The sequence below is a fragment of the Ambystoma mexicanum genome, chromosome 7p, assembly GCF_040938575.1.
Source record: "Ambystoma mexicanum isolate Mex_15411 chromosome 7p, UKY_AmexF1_1, whole genome shotgun sequence".
Classification (NCBI taxonomy): Eukaryota; Metazoa; Chordata; class Amphibia; order Caudata; family Ambystomatidae; genus Ambystoma; species Ambystoma mexicanum.
Window position 1 is genome coordinate 446,469,472 of NC_090939.1, and position 15,239 is coordinate 446,484,710.

At 51.3% G+C, this 15,239-nt stretch overlaps 1 protein-coding gene across 1 annotated transcript in view; it reads left to right on the plus strand.

Annotated features, from left to right (window-relative positions):
- LOC138526098 (suppressor of tumorigenicity 14 protein homolog) overlaps positions 1-15,239 on the plus strand; it is a 1,040,494-nt gene that overhangs the window by 600,622 nt on the left and 424,633 nt on the right. The gene's annotated exons all lie outside the window — the stretch shown is intronic.

Below are 15,239 nucleotides of genomic sequence, written 5' to 3' on the forward strand. Positions count from 1 at the left end.
TGAATGTGTGAAACTAGCTTTGATAGCTAGGTTTGGGAAGACCCCTTCCCAGTATCTTAAGAGGTTTAGGAGCCTCAAAAAGCATGATGGTACCCCTTGGGCTACCTGGGTGAGTGAATGTTTGAAAAACTTAGAGGGATGGATTAAGGGTTACAAGGTGAACACTTATGAAGGTATGAAGAATTTGTTTATGTTGGAGACTATTTATGATGCCTGCTCTCCTGAGCTCAGACAACACTTGGCTGATTCCAAGGAATTGGATTCCCGGAAGCTAGCTAAGGCTGCTGACTTGTGGGTTGCCAACAGGGCCACTCACAAGGATTCTGGGGTAACTCAGAAGAAGGATGGGGAGAAACAGCCAAAAAAAGACTCCAAAGAGAATTCTAATAATTCCTATCCCAAAGAGGGCCCCAAACCACAAAATAACCAGGGTAAGCCACATGGGAAACCTAGTCAGGCTACTGTACCTTCTGGCCACAAGCCAGAAGGAGGTCAGAACAAGCCACCCTTCCAGAGAGCATTTGGACAATGCTATGTCTGTCAGGGTACTGACCATATCAAAGGAGATCCCAAGTGCAAGGGTAAACCTGCAGGGATCAGCACAGTCTCCTTAGCCTTCACTCCTGAGGATGAAGTACAGATGGCTAGTGCCCACTTTGAACTCTTTGCTGAAGAACCCTTGGGTCTTCAAGCAACTGTAAACTTAGAGCCTATGGGTCTGGTTAGTCCCCAGAATAGGGTTGTGTATAACTCCCTACCTGTTAACTCTAAGGTGTATTATGTGGACAGTGTTCTTGTCAATGGCCAGGATACTCCTGCCAGGAGAGACACTGGGGCCAGCAGAACAGTAGTGGATGAAAGCTTCTTTCAACCTGAGGATGTGGCCAAAGCACCCAAAGGTCCCACTAAGATGTCTGGAGGCCCTGTCCAAATGGTTCCTATTCTACCAGCCCTCATTCAGTGTAACAACATGACGGTGAGGATCCCTGTCAGTGTTCAGACTGAGGTACCTGGGAAGGTCCTGTTAGGGAATGACCTAAGAACTCTAGGAGTAGTGTCACATACCCCCAGGCCTCCCAGTATGGAGAAGCAGAACTTAACCAAATTGGCTAGAAAGGCTACCTTGAAGGACCCTTCTAAGCCGGTGGGACCCTCTACTGAGAACCCCACTACAAGCCCTGGTGTTAGTAAGTTGACCTCTAACCCAGGCACATTTCAGGATAGTATGCTAGGAACATGGGCGCCCCAACCAAGCTCCATCATTGTTCCCCTAGTCTCAGAGTCTCTGACTCCCCCTGCTTCTGAGGAAGAGGTGGATAGACCAACTAGGCCCCTATCTGGACCTGAGAGAACTGGTAATTCTCAGTGCTGGTGGAAAACCAGAACAGAAAAGTCTAAGGCCAAAAACCTTCAGACTGTTGGACCTTCTACTGAAGACCCCAACTCAAATCCTAATATTAGGGGGGAAACTCCTAAAATAGGTAAGGGTAGATCTAAGAAGAAGGGGGAGCAGGTACATTGCCTAACCCCAACCCCTCCAACCAAGAGGCCTAAGACCCAACCTGCTCCCACAAGAGAGGTGGTGAGGAACCTTGGAGGCCCCTCTAGATCTAAGGGAATCCTTTATAAGGACCCCTTCAAAAAGCCTAACATAGGTTCAGAAGTTGTACCAACTTCTGAGGGACTGGTCAACCAGATCCCCTATAACAAAAAGACTGATGTTCCTCAAAGGGTCTGTAGGTCCGTTAGCTTGCAAAAGAAAACCTTTGAGTTCTCCATTGAACATAGGTCAAGGTGTCACCATCAAAATGCTGATGGACTCTCTAGGATGTATATCATCGACTAGAGGTATGAGGTTCATCCAGGAGTGGATTAAATCCTCCTGTCCCTTAGTCTGGGGGGGGCGAGTGTTAGGGAGAATTCTCTGTTTAGGCTGAATTTCCCTACCTAGTGAGTCCCCCAGCAGCTTTGCTGGATTTCTGGGGTTTAATTTTTTTCTCCTGCCAAGAGTGAGACTCTTTTACCCTCACTCTTGGACATGTTGAAGTGTGTTTTCTTGGTTAAACCTTGTGTTGAATGGGCTATGGGGTCTTTTACTCCATAGGGCCTCATGTATTTTTGTGATGTGGGTCACACAGCACCCTCTGTGCCGTGACCCAGGGGTGTCCTAGGGACTCCCCAACATAGACTCCATACCCTGGGACTGACTACTGTCTCTCAGGGCATGTAAAGTCACCAAAGACTTTGCTAGTCTTGAATCCTGAACAGAACCAGTACAAACCATCATATTGTGGACGTACTGGCTGGGGCAATTCGATTGCCCCAGGGTCTGTTAGTCGAGGGGGCACGTCTCCGTCCCCCCTGATCGAGTTTTGGCTGGTGGCAGTGGAAACTACTTTTTATATTCGACCGCGAATATTCCCCTATGGGATTTCCCATTGTTTTAGGCTAACACATTTAATTATTTATTTACGGTAGCCTTAAACATACCACCGGTTTATATATTTATTTTTATAACTCCGGTTGGGACTTTTTGCCAAAACTTGATCCTAAAATGGCGTTGGTGTTCGCCTCTGTAACTCTGACCCAAAGTGGAGCCCTTTGTTCCACTTTTGGCGGGCTTCTCCACAGAAGCCCTCCAAAGTGGTGCCACTCTGTCTGGGGTACTTAGGAGGGGTGGAGGGGGATTTAGGCACCCTGGACTGAGTTACCTTGGTAACTTAAGTCGCACTCCGTCCTGATTGGCCCAAGTGGTGAGCCGCCCGGCTCACCACTTAGCATGGTTGAGTGACAGCTAGGCTGGGTGAATGGGGGTTTGCTGCATAAAAGCAGGGCTTTGGGGACTGGGACTTCAGAAGTCGCCACAGGACCAAGAATCCGACGAGGGAAGAGCTGAGCCGACCTGCTTCGACGACACCACCCGGTGGAGCCCTGCTGAACCGTCTCACCACTTTTTTCCCGACGACCGAGGAGAACTCTTAACGGAGTGGCTCCTTCCCTTGACTGGTGGGGACAACCAGTTTTCGCCTTCTTTCCGTTCTTTGAGGTATCTCGTGGCCGCCTTGCCTGTGCCAAGCACCCCGGCAACCGGAATACCACACTTTACCCCCATACCGCGAAAGTCGGCACCAACCCTTTAACCGGAGGACTCCGCGGCTGGTTTCTTCCCGGGCAGTGCAACGACCCTCTTCTTCTGCTCTTCAGCGAGAACTTCTTCTCCCCTGACCGACGTCGAGCCCTGCTGCCACTGCCTGGAACAACTGCCACCGCTGGAGGATCCTTTCCGCTTAAGGTACTGTGTTCTGCCTGGCTTCCCTTGCTACCGACTGTACGGGGTAGATTTAGTCCCCGGCTTTCGAACCTGGGAGTGCCTGGGACACTTTGGCTAAACTTTCTGAGCCACTCTAACCTCTTTTTGACTCTTTGCAAGACTTTGAATCTCTAACTAACAGTGTGATCTTGGGCACATTTTCGCTCCGGCTACTCTAAGAGTGGGCCCTGCCTAGTGACTTTTGCTCACCTGTGACTTTATTCTTCTGTAAGCCTATTGCAAGTGCTCTGGACCTTAGAGTGGTGTGTCTAACCCATTTCTGCTTTTTCTCTCCCTTTCTTGGAAACTACTAGAGTGTCATCTAACGTTAAGCACTCACCTCTGTTTTAATTAAGTGGTGTTTTACCTAGAGTTGTCTAGATAGGAGAAAGGATTGAATCTACTTTCATTATAACTGTGTTGAAGTACTTTTACTATATTTTTGCTAGAGTGTTTTTAACTTATGTGTATTTTAAATAAATAACTATATACTTTTGAAACCAAGCTCTGGTCAGTGTTTGCTTGTGCTATTGTGTTTTGGTACATATTGTGTATACTTTACATACTGCCTAACTCTTCTTGAGAGAAGTCTGACTGCTCAGCCACAGCTACCAGGTAAATCTGGGTGGTACAGACTGCTACCAAAGGGGTTTACTGCTCTACCTGTAGTCTTAAATCTTTTGCAGTGTTCCCCAAGGGAACTGCACAGGTTTCTGCCTAACAATTTGCGCACATCGGCCCAGAATTTATTACTCAGACAGCCCCGCAAAGTCCGAAATGTGGGGGGAAAAAACGCTTTTCCGCACATTTCACTGGGCACACCCATCGAAACACGCCCCCAACAACACATGGCCAACCGTCCCGCGTTCCCAAAGGTGTCCCGATGAAAACGGTACCTCACATGTGTGGGTGCACCTACCTGGCCGCCAAAGGGAAAGCCTAAAACACACGTAACCCCAAGTCTGTTTTCAGAGCGAAATCTCAGACATTCTGCCGACCAGCACAACATACAGATATGGGCTTTGGGTGTCCAAGCCACCAAGGAAAACAGTGAACCCCATGCATTTCCAAAAAGAGGACACCCGTGGGAATCCGCAGAGGTATGATTTGCGCACATCGGCCCAGAATTTATTACCCAGACAGCCCTGCAAAGTCCGAAATGTGGGGGAAAAAACGCTTTTTCCGCACATTTCGCTCGACGCACCCATCGAAACACGCCCCCAACAACACATGGCCTACCGTCCTGCGTTCCCAAAGGTGTCCCGATGAAAACGGTACCTCACATGTGTGGGTGCACCTACCTGGCCGCCAAGGGGAAAGCCTAAAACACAAGTAACCCCAAGTCTGTTTTCACAGCGAAATCTCAGACATTCTGCCGACCGGCACAACATACAGATATGGGCCTCGGGTGTCCAAGCCACCGAGGAAAACAGGGAACCCCATGCATTTCTGAAAAGAGGACACCCGTGGGAATCCGCAGAGGTATGATTTGCGCACATCGGCCCAGAATTTATTACTCAGACAGCCCCGCAAAGTCCGAAATGTGGGGGGAAAAAACGCTTTTTCCGCACATTTCACTGGGCACACCCATCGAAACACGCCCCCAACAACACATGGCCAACCGTCCCGCGTTCCCAAAGGTGTCCCGATGAAAACGGTACCTCACATGTGTGGGTGCACCTACCTGGCCGCCAAGGGGAAAGCCTAAAACACAAGTAACTCCAGGTCTGTTTTCAGAGCGAAATCTCAGACATTCTGCCGACCGGCACAACATACAGATATGGGCCTCGGGTGTCCAAGCCACCGAGGAAAACAGGGAACCCCATGCATTTCCGAAAAGAGGACACCCGTGGGAATCCGTAGAGGTATGATTTGCGCACATCACCCCAGAATTTATTACCCAGACAGCCCCGCAAAGTCCGAAATGTGGGGGAAAAAAACGCTTTTTCCGCACATTTCGCTCGACGCACCCATCGAAACACACCCCCAACAACACATGGCCTACTGTCACGCGTTCCCACAGGTGTCCCGATGAAAACGGTACCTCACATGTGTGGGTGCACCTACCTGGCCGCCAAGGGGAAAGCCTAAAACACAAGTAACCCACGTCTGTTTTCAGAGCGAAATCTCAGACATTCTGCCGACCGGCACAACATACAGATATGGGCCTCGGGTGTTCAAGCCACCGAGGAAAACAGGGAACCCCATGCATTTCCGAAAAGTGGACACCCGTGGGAATCCACAGAGGTATGATTTGCGCACATCACCCCAGAATTTATTACCCAGACAGCCCCACAAAGTCCGAAATGTGGGGGAAAAAACACTTTTTCTGCACATTTTGCTCGACGCACCCATCGAAACACGCCCCCAACAACACATGGCCTACTGTCACGCATTCCCACAGGTGTCCCGATGAAAACAGTACCTCACATGTGTGGGTGCACCTACCTGGCCGCCAAGGGGAAAGCCTAAAACACAGGTAACCCAAGTCTGTTTTCAGAGCAAAATCTCAGACATTCTGCCGACCAGCACAACATACAGATATGGGCCTCGGGTGTCCAAGCCACCGAGGAAAACAGGGAACCCCATGCATTTCCGAAAAGAGGACATCCGCGGGAATCCGCAGAGGTATGATTTGCGCACATCGCCCCAGAATTTATTCCCCAGACAGCCCCGCAAAGTTCGAAATGTGGGGGAAAAAAATGCTTTTTCCGCACATTTCGCTCGACGCACCCATTGAAACACGCCCCCAACAACACATGGCATACTGTCACGCGTTTCCACAGGTGTCCCAATGAAAACGGTACCTCACATGTGTGGGTGCACCTACCTGGCCGCCAAGGGGAAAGCCTAAAACACAAGTAACCCCAAGCCTGTTTTCAGAGCGAATTCTCAGACATTCTGCCGACCGGCACAACATACAGATATGGGCCTCGGGTGTCCAAGCCACTGAGGAAAACAGGGAAACCCATGCATTTCCGAAAAGAGGACACCCGTTGGAATCCGAAGAGGTATGATTTGCGCACATCGGCCCAGAATTTATTACCCAGACAGCCCCGCAAAGTCCGAAATGTGTGGGAAAAAAACGCTTTTTCCGCACATTTCGTTCGGCGCACCCATCGAAACACGCCCCCAACAACACATGGCCTACCGTCCCGCGTTCCCACAGGTGTCCTGATGAAAACAGTACCTCACATGTGTGGGTGCACCTAATTGGCCGCCAAGGGGAAAGCCTAAAACACAAGTAACCCCAAGTCTGTTTTCAGAGCGAAATCTCAGACATTCTGCCGACCAGCACAACATACAGATATGGGCCTCGGGTGTCCAAGCCACCGAGCAAAAGCAGGGAACCCCATGCATTTCCAAAAAGAGGACACCCGGGGGAATCCGCAGAGGTATGATTTGCGCACATCACCCCAGAATTTATTACCCAGACAGCCCCGCAAATTCCGAAATGTGGCGGAAAAAAATGCATTTTCCGCACATTTCGCTCGGCGCACCCATCGAAACATGCCCCCAACAACACATGGCCTACCGTCACGTGTTCGCACAGGTGTCCCGATGAAAACGGTACCTCACATGTGTGGGTGCACCTACCTGGCCGCCAAGGGGAAAGCCTAAAACACAAGTAACCCCAAGTCTGTTTTCAGAGCGAAATCTCAGACATTCTACCGACCGGCACAACATACAGATATGGGCCTCGGGTGTCCAAGCCACCGAGGAAAACAGGGAACCCCATGCATTTCCAAAAAGAGGACACCCGTGGGATTCCGCAGAGGTATGATTTGCGCACATCGGCCCAGAATTTATTACCCAGACAGCCCCGCAAAGTCCGAAATGTGTGGGAAAAAAACGATTTTTCCGCACATTTCGTTCGGCGCACCCATCGAAACACGCCCCCAACAACACATGGCCTACCGTCCCGCGTTCCCACAGGTGTCCTGATGAAAACAGTACCTCACATGTGTGGGTGCACCTACCTGGCCGCCAAGGGGAAAGCCTAAAACACAAGTAACCCCAAGTCTGTTTTCAGAGCGAAATCTCAGACATTCTGCCGACCGGCACAACATACAGATATGGGCCTCTGGTGTCCAAGCCACCAAGGAAAACAGGGAACCCCATGCATTTCCGAAAAGAGGACACCCGTGGGAATCCGCAGAGGTATGATTTGCGCACATCGGCCCAGAATTTATTACCCAGACAGCCCCGCAAAGTCCAAAATGTGGGGGAAAAAAACGCTTTTTCTGCACATTTTGCTCGGCGCACCCATCGAAACACGCCCCCAACAACACATGGCCTACCGTCCCACGTTCCCACAGTTGTCTTGATGAAAACGGTACCTCACATGTGTGGGTGCACCTACCTGGCCGCCAAGGGGAAAGCCTAAAACACAAGTAACCCCAAGTCTGTTTTCAGAGCGAAATCTCAGACATTCTGCTGACCGGCACAACATACAGATATGGGCCTCGGGTTCCAAGCCACCGAGGAAAACAGGGAACCCCATGCATTTCCAAAAAGAGGACACGCGTGGGGATCCGCAGAGGTATGATTTGCGCACATAGACAAATAATTTATTACCCAGACAGCCCCGCAAAGTCCGAAATGTGGGGGAAAAAACGCTTTTTCCGCACATTTTGCTTGGCGCACCCATTGAAACATGCCCCTAACAACACATTGCCTACCGTCCCGTGTTCCCACAGGTGTCCCGATGAAAACGGTACCTCACATGTGTGGGTGCACCTACCTGGCCGCCAAGGGGAAAGCCTAAAACACAAGTAACCCCAAGTCTGTTTTCAGAGCGAAATCTCAGACATTCTGCCGACCGGCACAACATACAGATATGGGCCTCGGGTGTCCAAGCCACCAAGGAAAACAGGGAACCCCATGCATTTCCGAAAAGAGGACACCCGTGGGAATCCGCAGAGGTATGATTTGCGCACATCGGCACAGAATTTATTACCCAGACAGCCCCGCAAAGTCCGAAATGTGGGGGAAAAAAACGCTTTTTCTGCACATTTTGCTCGGCGCACCCATCGAAACACGCCCCCAACAACACATGGCCTACCGTCCCGCGTTCCCACAGGTGTCCTGATGAAAACTGTACCTCCCATGTGTGGGTGCACCTACCTGGCCGCCAAGGGGAAAGCCTAAAACACAAGTAACCCCAAGTCTGTTTTCAGAGCGAAATCTCAGACATTCTGCCGGCCGGCACAACATACATATATGGGCCTCTGGTGTCCAAGCCACCAAGGAAAACAGGGAACCCCATGCATTTCCGAAAAGAGGACACCCGTGGGAATCCGCAGAGGAATGATTTGCGCACATCGGCCCAGAATTTATTACCCAGACAGCCCCGCAAAGTCCAAAATGTGGGGGGAAAAAATGCTTTTTCTGCACATTTTGCTCGGCGCACCCATCGAAACACGCCCCCAACAACACATGGCCTACCGTCCCGCGTTCCCACAGTTGTCCTGATGAAAACGGTACCTCACATGTGTGGGTGCACCTACCTGGCCGCCAAGGGGAAAGCCTAAACACAAGTAACCCCAAGTCTGTTTTCAGAGCGAAATCTCAGACATTCTGCCGACCGGCACAACATACAGATATGGGCCTCGGGTTCCAAGCTACCGAGGAAAACAGGGAACCCCATGCATTTCCGAAAAGAGGACACCCGTGGGAATCCGCAGAGGTATGATTTGCGCACATCGCCCGAGAATTTATTACCCAGACAGCCCCGCAAAGTCCGAAATGTGGGGGAAAAAAACACTTTTTACGCACATTTCGCTCGATGCACCCATCGAAACACTCGTCCAACAACACATGGCCTACCATCACGCGTTCCCACAGGTGTCCCGATGAAAACCGTACCTCACATGTGTGGGTGCACCTACCTGGCCGCCAAGGGGAAAGCCTAAAACACAAGTAACCCCAAGTCTGTTTTCAGAGCGAAATCTCAGACATTCTGCCGACCGGCACAACATACAGATATGGGCCTCGGGTGTCCAAGCCACCGAGGAAAACAGGGAACCCCATGCATTTCTGAAAAGAGGACACCCGTGGGAATCCGCAGAGGTATGATTTGCGCACATCGGCCCAGAATTTATTACTCAGACAGCCCCGCAAAGTCCGAAATGTGGGGGGAAAAAACGCTTTTCCGCACATTTCACTGGGCACACCCATCGAAACACGCCCCCAACAACACATGGCCAACCGTCCCGCGTTCCCAAAGGTGTCCCGATGAAAACGGTACCTCACATGTGTGGGTGCACCTACCTGGCCGCCAAAGGGAAAGCCTAAAACACAATTAACCCCAAGTCTGTTTTCAGAGCGAAATCTCAGACATTCTGCCGACCGGCACAACATACAGATATGGGCTTTGGGTGTCCAAGCCACCAAGGAAAACAGTGAACCCCATGCATTTCCAAAAAGAGGACACCCGTGGGAATCCGCAGAGGTATGATTTGCGCACATCGGCCCAGAATTTATTACCCAGACAGCCCTGCAAAGTCCGAAATGTGGGGGAAAAAACGCTTTTTCCGCACATTTCGCTCGACGCACCCATCGAAACACGCCCCCAACAACACATGGCCTACCGTCCTGCGTTCCCAAAGGTGTCCCGATGAAAACGGTACCTCACATGTGTGGGTGCACCTACCTGGCCGCCAAGGGGAAAGCCTAAAACACAAGTAACCCCAAGTCTGTTTTCACAGCGAAATCTCAGACATTCTGCCGACCGGCACAACATACAGATATGGGCCTCGGGTGTCCAAGCCACCGAGGAAAACAGGGAACCCCATGCATTTCTGAAAAGAGGACACCCGTGGGAATCCGCAGAGGTATGATTTGCGCACATCGGCCCAGAATTTATTACTCAGACAGCCCCGCAAAGTCCGAAATGTGGGGGGAAAAAACGCTTTTTCCGCACATTTCACTGGGCACACCCATCGAAACACGCCCCCAACAACACATGGCCAACCGTCCCGCGTTCCCAAAGGTGTCCCGATGAAAACGGTACCTCACATGTGTGGGTGCACCTACCTGGCCGCCAAGGGGAAAGCCTAAAACACAAGTAACTCCAGGTCTGTTTTCAGAGCGAAATCTCAGACATTCTGCCGACCGGCACAACATACAGATATGGGCCTCGGGTGTCCAAGCCACCGAGGAAAACAGGGAACCCCATGCATTTCCAAAAAGAGGACACCCGTGGGAATCCGTAGAGGTATGATTTGCGCACATCACCCCAGAATTTATTACCCAGACAGCCCCGCAAAGTCCGAAATGTGGGGGAAAAAAACGCTTTTTCCGCACATTTCGCTCGACGCACCCATCGAAACACACCCCCAACAACATGGCCTACTGTCACGCGTTCCCACAGGTGTCCCGATGAAAACGGTACCTCACATGTGTGGGTGCACCTACCTGGCCGCCAAGGGGAAAGCCTAAAACACAAGTAACCCACGTCTGTTTTCAGAGCGAAATCTCAGACATTCTGCCGACCGGCACAACATACAGATATGGGCCTCGGGTGTTCAAGTCACCGAGGAAAACAGGGAACCCCATGCATTTCCGAAAAGTGGACACCCGTGGGAATCCACAGAGGTATGATTTGCGCACATCACCCCAGAATTTATTACCCAGACAGCCCCGCAAAGTCCGAAATGTGGGGGAAAAAACACTTTTTCTGCACATTTTGCTCGACGCACCCATCGAAACACGCCCCCAACAACACATGGCCTACTGTCACGCATTCCCACAGGTGTCCCGATGAAAACAGTACCTCACATGTGTGGGTGCACCTACCTGGCCGCCAAGGGGAAAGCCTAAAACACAGGTAACCCAAGTCTGTTTTCAGAGCAAAATCTCAGACATTCTGCCGACCAGCACAACATACAGATATGGGCCTCGGGTGTCCAAGCCACCGAGGAAAACAGGGAACCCCATGCATTTCCGAAAAGAGGACATCCGCGGGAATCCGCAGAGGTATGATTTGCGCACATCGCCCCAGAATTTATTCCCCAGACAGCCCCGCAAAGTTCAAAATGTGGGGGAAAAAAATGCTTTTTCCGCACATTTCGCTCGACGCACTCATTGAAACACGCCCCCAACAACACATGGCATACTGTCACGCGTTTCCACAGGTGTCCCAATGAAAACGGTACCTCACATGTGTGGGTGCACCTACCTGGCCGCCAAGGGGAAAGCCTAAAACACAAGTAACCCCAAGCCTGTTTTCAGAGCGAATTCTCAGACATTCTGCCGACCGGCACAACATACAGATATGGGCCTCGGGTGTCCAAGCCACTGAGGAAAACAGGGAAACCCATGCATTTCCGAAAAGAGGACACCCGTTGGAATCCGAAGAGGTATGATTTGCGCACATCGGCCCAGAATTTATTACCCAGACAGCCCCGCAAAGTCCGAAATGTGTGGGAAAAAAACGCTTTTTCCGCACATTTCGTTCGGCGCACCCATCGAAACACGCCCCCAACAACACATGGCCTACCGTCCCGCGTTCCCACAGGTGTCCTGATGAAAACAGTACCTCACATGTGTGGGTGCACCTACCTGGCCGCCAAGGGGAAAGCCTAAAACACAAGTAACCCCAAGTCTGTTTTCAGAGCGAAATCTCAGACATTCTGCCGACCAGCACAACATACAGATATGGGCCTCGGGTGTCCAAGCCACCGAGAAAAAGCAGGGAACCCCATGCATTTCCAAAAAGAGGACACCCGTGGGAATCCGCAGAGGTATGATTTGCGCACATCGCCCCAGAATTTATTACCCAGACAGCCCCACAAAGTCCGAAATGTGGCGGAAAAAAACCTTTTTCCGCACATTTCGCTCGATGCACCCATCGAAACACGCGTCCAACAACACATGGCCTACTGTCACGCGTTCCCAAAGGCGTCCCGATGAAAACTGTACCTCACATGTGTGGGTGCACCTACCTGGCCGCCAAGGGGAAAGCCTAAAACACAAGTAACCCCAAGTCTGTTTTCAGAGCGAAATCTCAGACATTCTGCCGACCGGCACAACATACAGATATGGGCCTCTGGTGTCCAAGCCACCAAGGAAAACAGGGAACCCCATGCATTTCCGAAAAGAGGACACCCGTGGGAATCCGCAGAGGTATGATTTGCGCACATCGGCCCAGAATTTATTACCCAGACAGCCCCGCAAAGTCCAAAATGTGGGGGAAAAAAACGCTTTTTCTGCACATTTTGCTCGGCGCACCCATCGAAACACGCCCCCAACAACACATGGCCTACCGTCCCACGTTCCCACAGTTGTCTTGATGAAAACGGTACCTCACATGTGTGGGTGCACCTACCTGGCCGCCAAGGGGAAAGCCTAAAACACAAGTAACCCCAAGTCTGTTTTCAGAGCGAAATCTCAGACATTCTGCTGACCGGCACAACATACAGATATGGGCCTCGGGTTCCAAGCCACCGAGGAAAACAGGGAACCCCATGCATTTCCGAAAAGAGGACACGCGTGGGGATCCGCAGAGGTATGATTTGCGCACATAGACAAATAATTTATTACCCAGACAGCCCCGCAAAGTCCGAAATGTGGGGGAAAAAACGCTTTTTCCGCACATTTTGCTTGGCGCACCCATTGAAACATGCCCCTAACAACACATTGCCTACCGTCCCGTGTTCCCACAGGTGTCCCGATGAAAACGGTACCTCACATGTGTGGGTGCACCTACCTGGCCGCCAAGGGGAAAGCCTAAAACACAAGTAACCCCAAGTCTGTTTTCAGAGCGAAATCTCAGACATTCTGCCGACCGGCACAACATACAGATATGGGCCTCGGGTGTCCAAGCCACCAAGGAAAACAGGGAACCCCATGCATTTCCGAAAAGAGGACACCCGTGGGAATCCGCAGAGGTATGATTTGCGCACATCGGCACAGAATTTATTACCCAGACAGCCCCGCAAAGTCCGAAATGTGGGGGAAAAAAACGCTTTTTCTGCACATTTTGCTCGGCGCACCCATCGAAACACGCCCCCAACAACACATGGCCTACCGTCCCGCGTTCCCACAGGTGTCCTGATGAAAACTGTACCTCCCATGTGTGGGTGCACCTACCTGGCCGCCAAGGGGAAAGCCTAAAACACAAGTAACCCCAAGTCTGTTTTCAGAGCGAAATCTCAGACATTCTGCCGGCCGGCACAACATACATATATGGGCCTCTGGTGTCCAAGCCACCAAGGAAAACAGGGAACCCCATGCATTTCCGAAAAGAGGACACCCGTGGGAATCCGCAGAGGAATGATTTGCGCACATCGGCCCAGAATTTATTACCCAGACAGCCCCGCAAAGTCCAAAATGTGGGGGAAAAAAACGCTTTTTCTGCACATTTTGCTCGGCGCACCCATCGAAACACGCCCCCAACAACACATGGCCTACTGTCACGCGTTCCCAAAGGCGTCCCGATGAAAACTGTACCTCACATGTGTGGGTGCACCTACCTGGCCGCCAAGGGGAAAGCCTAAAACACAAGTAACCCCAAGTCTGTTTTCAGAGCGAAATCTCAGACATTCTGCCGACCGGCACAACATACAGATATGGGCCTCTGGTGTCCAAGCCACCAAGGAAAACAGGGAACCCCATGCATTTCCGAAAAGAGGACACCCGTGGGAATCCGCAGAGGTATGATTTGCGCACATCGGCCCAGAATTTATTACCCAGACAGCCCCGCAAAGTCCAAAATGTGGGGGAAAAAAACGCTTTTTCTGCACATTTTGCTCGGCGCACCCATCGAAACACGCCCCCAACAACACATGGCCTACCGTCCCACGTTCCCACAGTTGTCTTGATGAAAACGGTACCTCACATGTGTGGGTGCACCTACCTGGCCGCCAAGGGGAAAGCCTAAAACACAAGTAACCCCAAGTCTGTTTTCAGAGCGAAATCTCAGACATTCTGCTGACCGGCACAACATACAGATATGGGCCTCGGGTTCCAAGCCACCGAGGAAAACAGGGAACCCCATGCATTTCCGAAAAGAGGACACGCGTGGGGATCCGCAGAGGTATGATTTGCGCACATAGACAAATAATTTATTACCCAGACAGCCCCGCAAAGTCCGAAATGTGGGGGAAAAAACGCTTTTTCCGCACATTTTGCTTGGCGCACCCATTGAAACATGCCCCTAACAACACATTGCCTACCGTCCCGTGTTCCCACAGGTGTCCCGATGAAAACGGTACCTCACATGTGTGGGTGCACCTACCTGGCCGCCAAGGGGAAAGCCTAAAACACAAGTAACCCCAAGTCTGTTTTCAGAGCGAAATCTCAGACATTCTGCCGACCGGCACAACATACAGATATGGGCCTCGGGTGTCCAAGCCACCAAGGAAAACAGGGAACCCCATGCATTTCCGAAAAGAGGACACCCGTGGGAATCCGCAGAGGTATGATTTGCGCACATCGGCACAGAATTTATTACCCAGACAGCCCCGCAAAGTCCGAAATGTGGGGGAAAAAAACGCTTTTTCTGCACATTTTGCTCGGCGCACCCATCGAAACACGCCCCCAACAACACATGGCCTACCGTCCCGCGTTCCCACAGGTGTCCTGATGAAAACTGTACCTCCCATGTGTGGGTGCACCTACCTGGCCGCCAAGGGGAAAGCCTAAAACACAAGTAACCCCAAGTCTGTTTTCAGAGCGAAATCTCAGACATTCTGCCGGCCGGCACAACATACATATATGGGCCTCTGGTGTCCAAGCCACCAAGGAAAACAGGGAACCCCATGCATTTCCGAAAAGAGGACACCCGTGGGAATCCGCAGAGGAATGATTTGCGCACATCGGCCCAGAATTTATTACCCAGACAGCCCCGCAAAGTCCAAAATGTGGGGGGAAAAAACGCTTTTTCTGCACATTTTGCTCGGCGCACCCATCGAAACACGCCCCC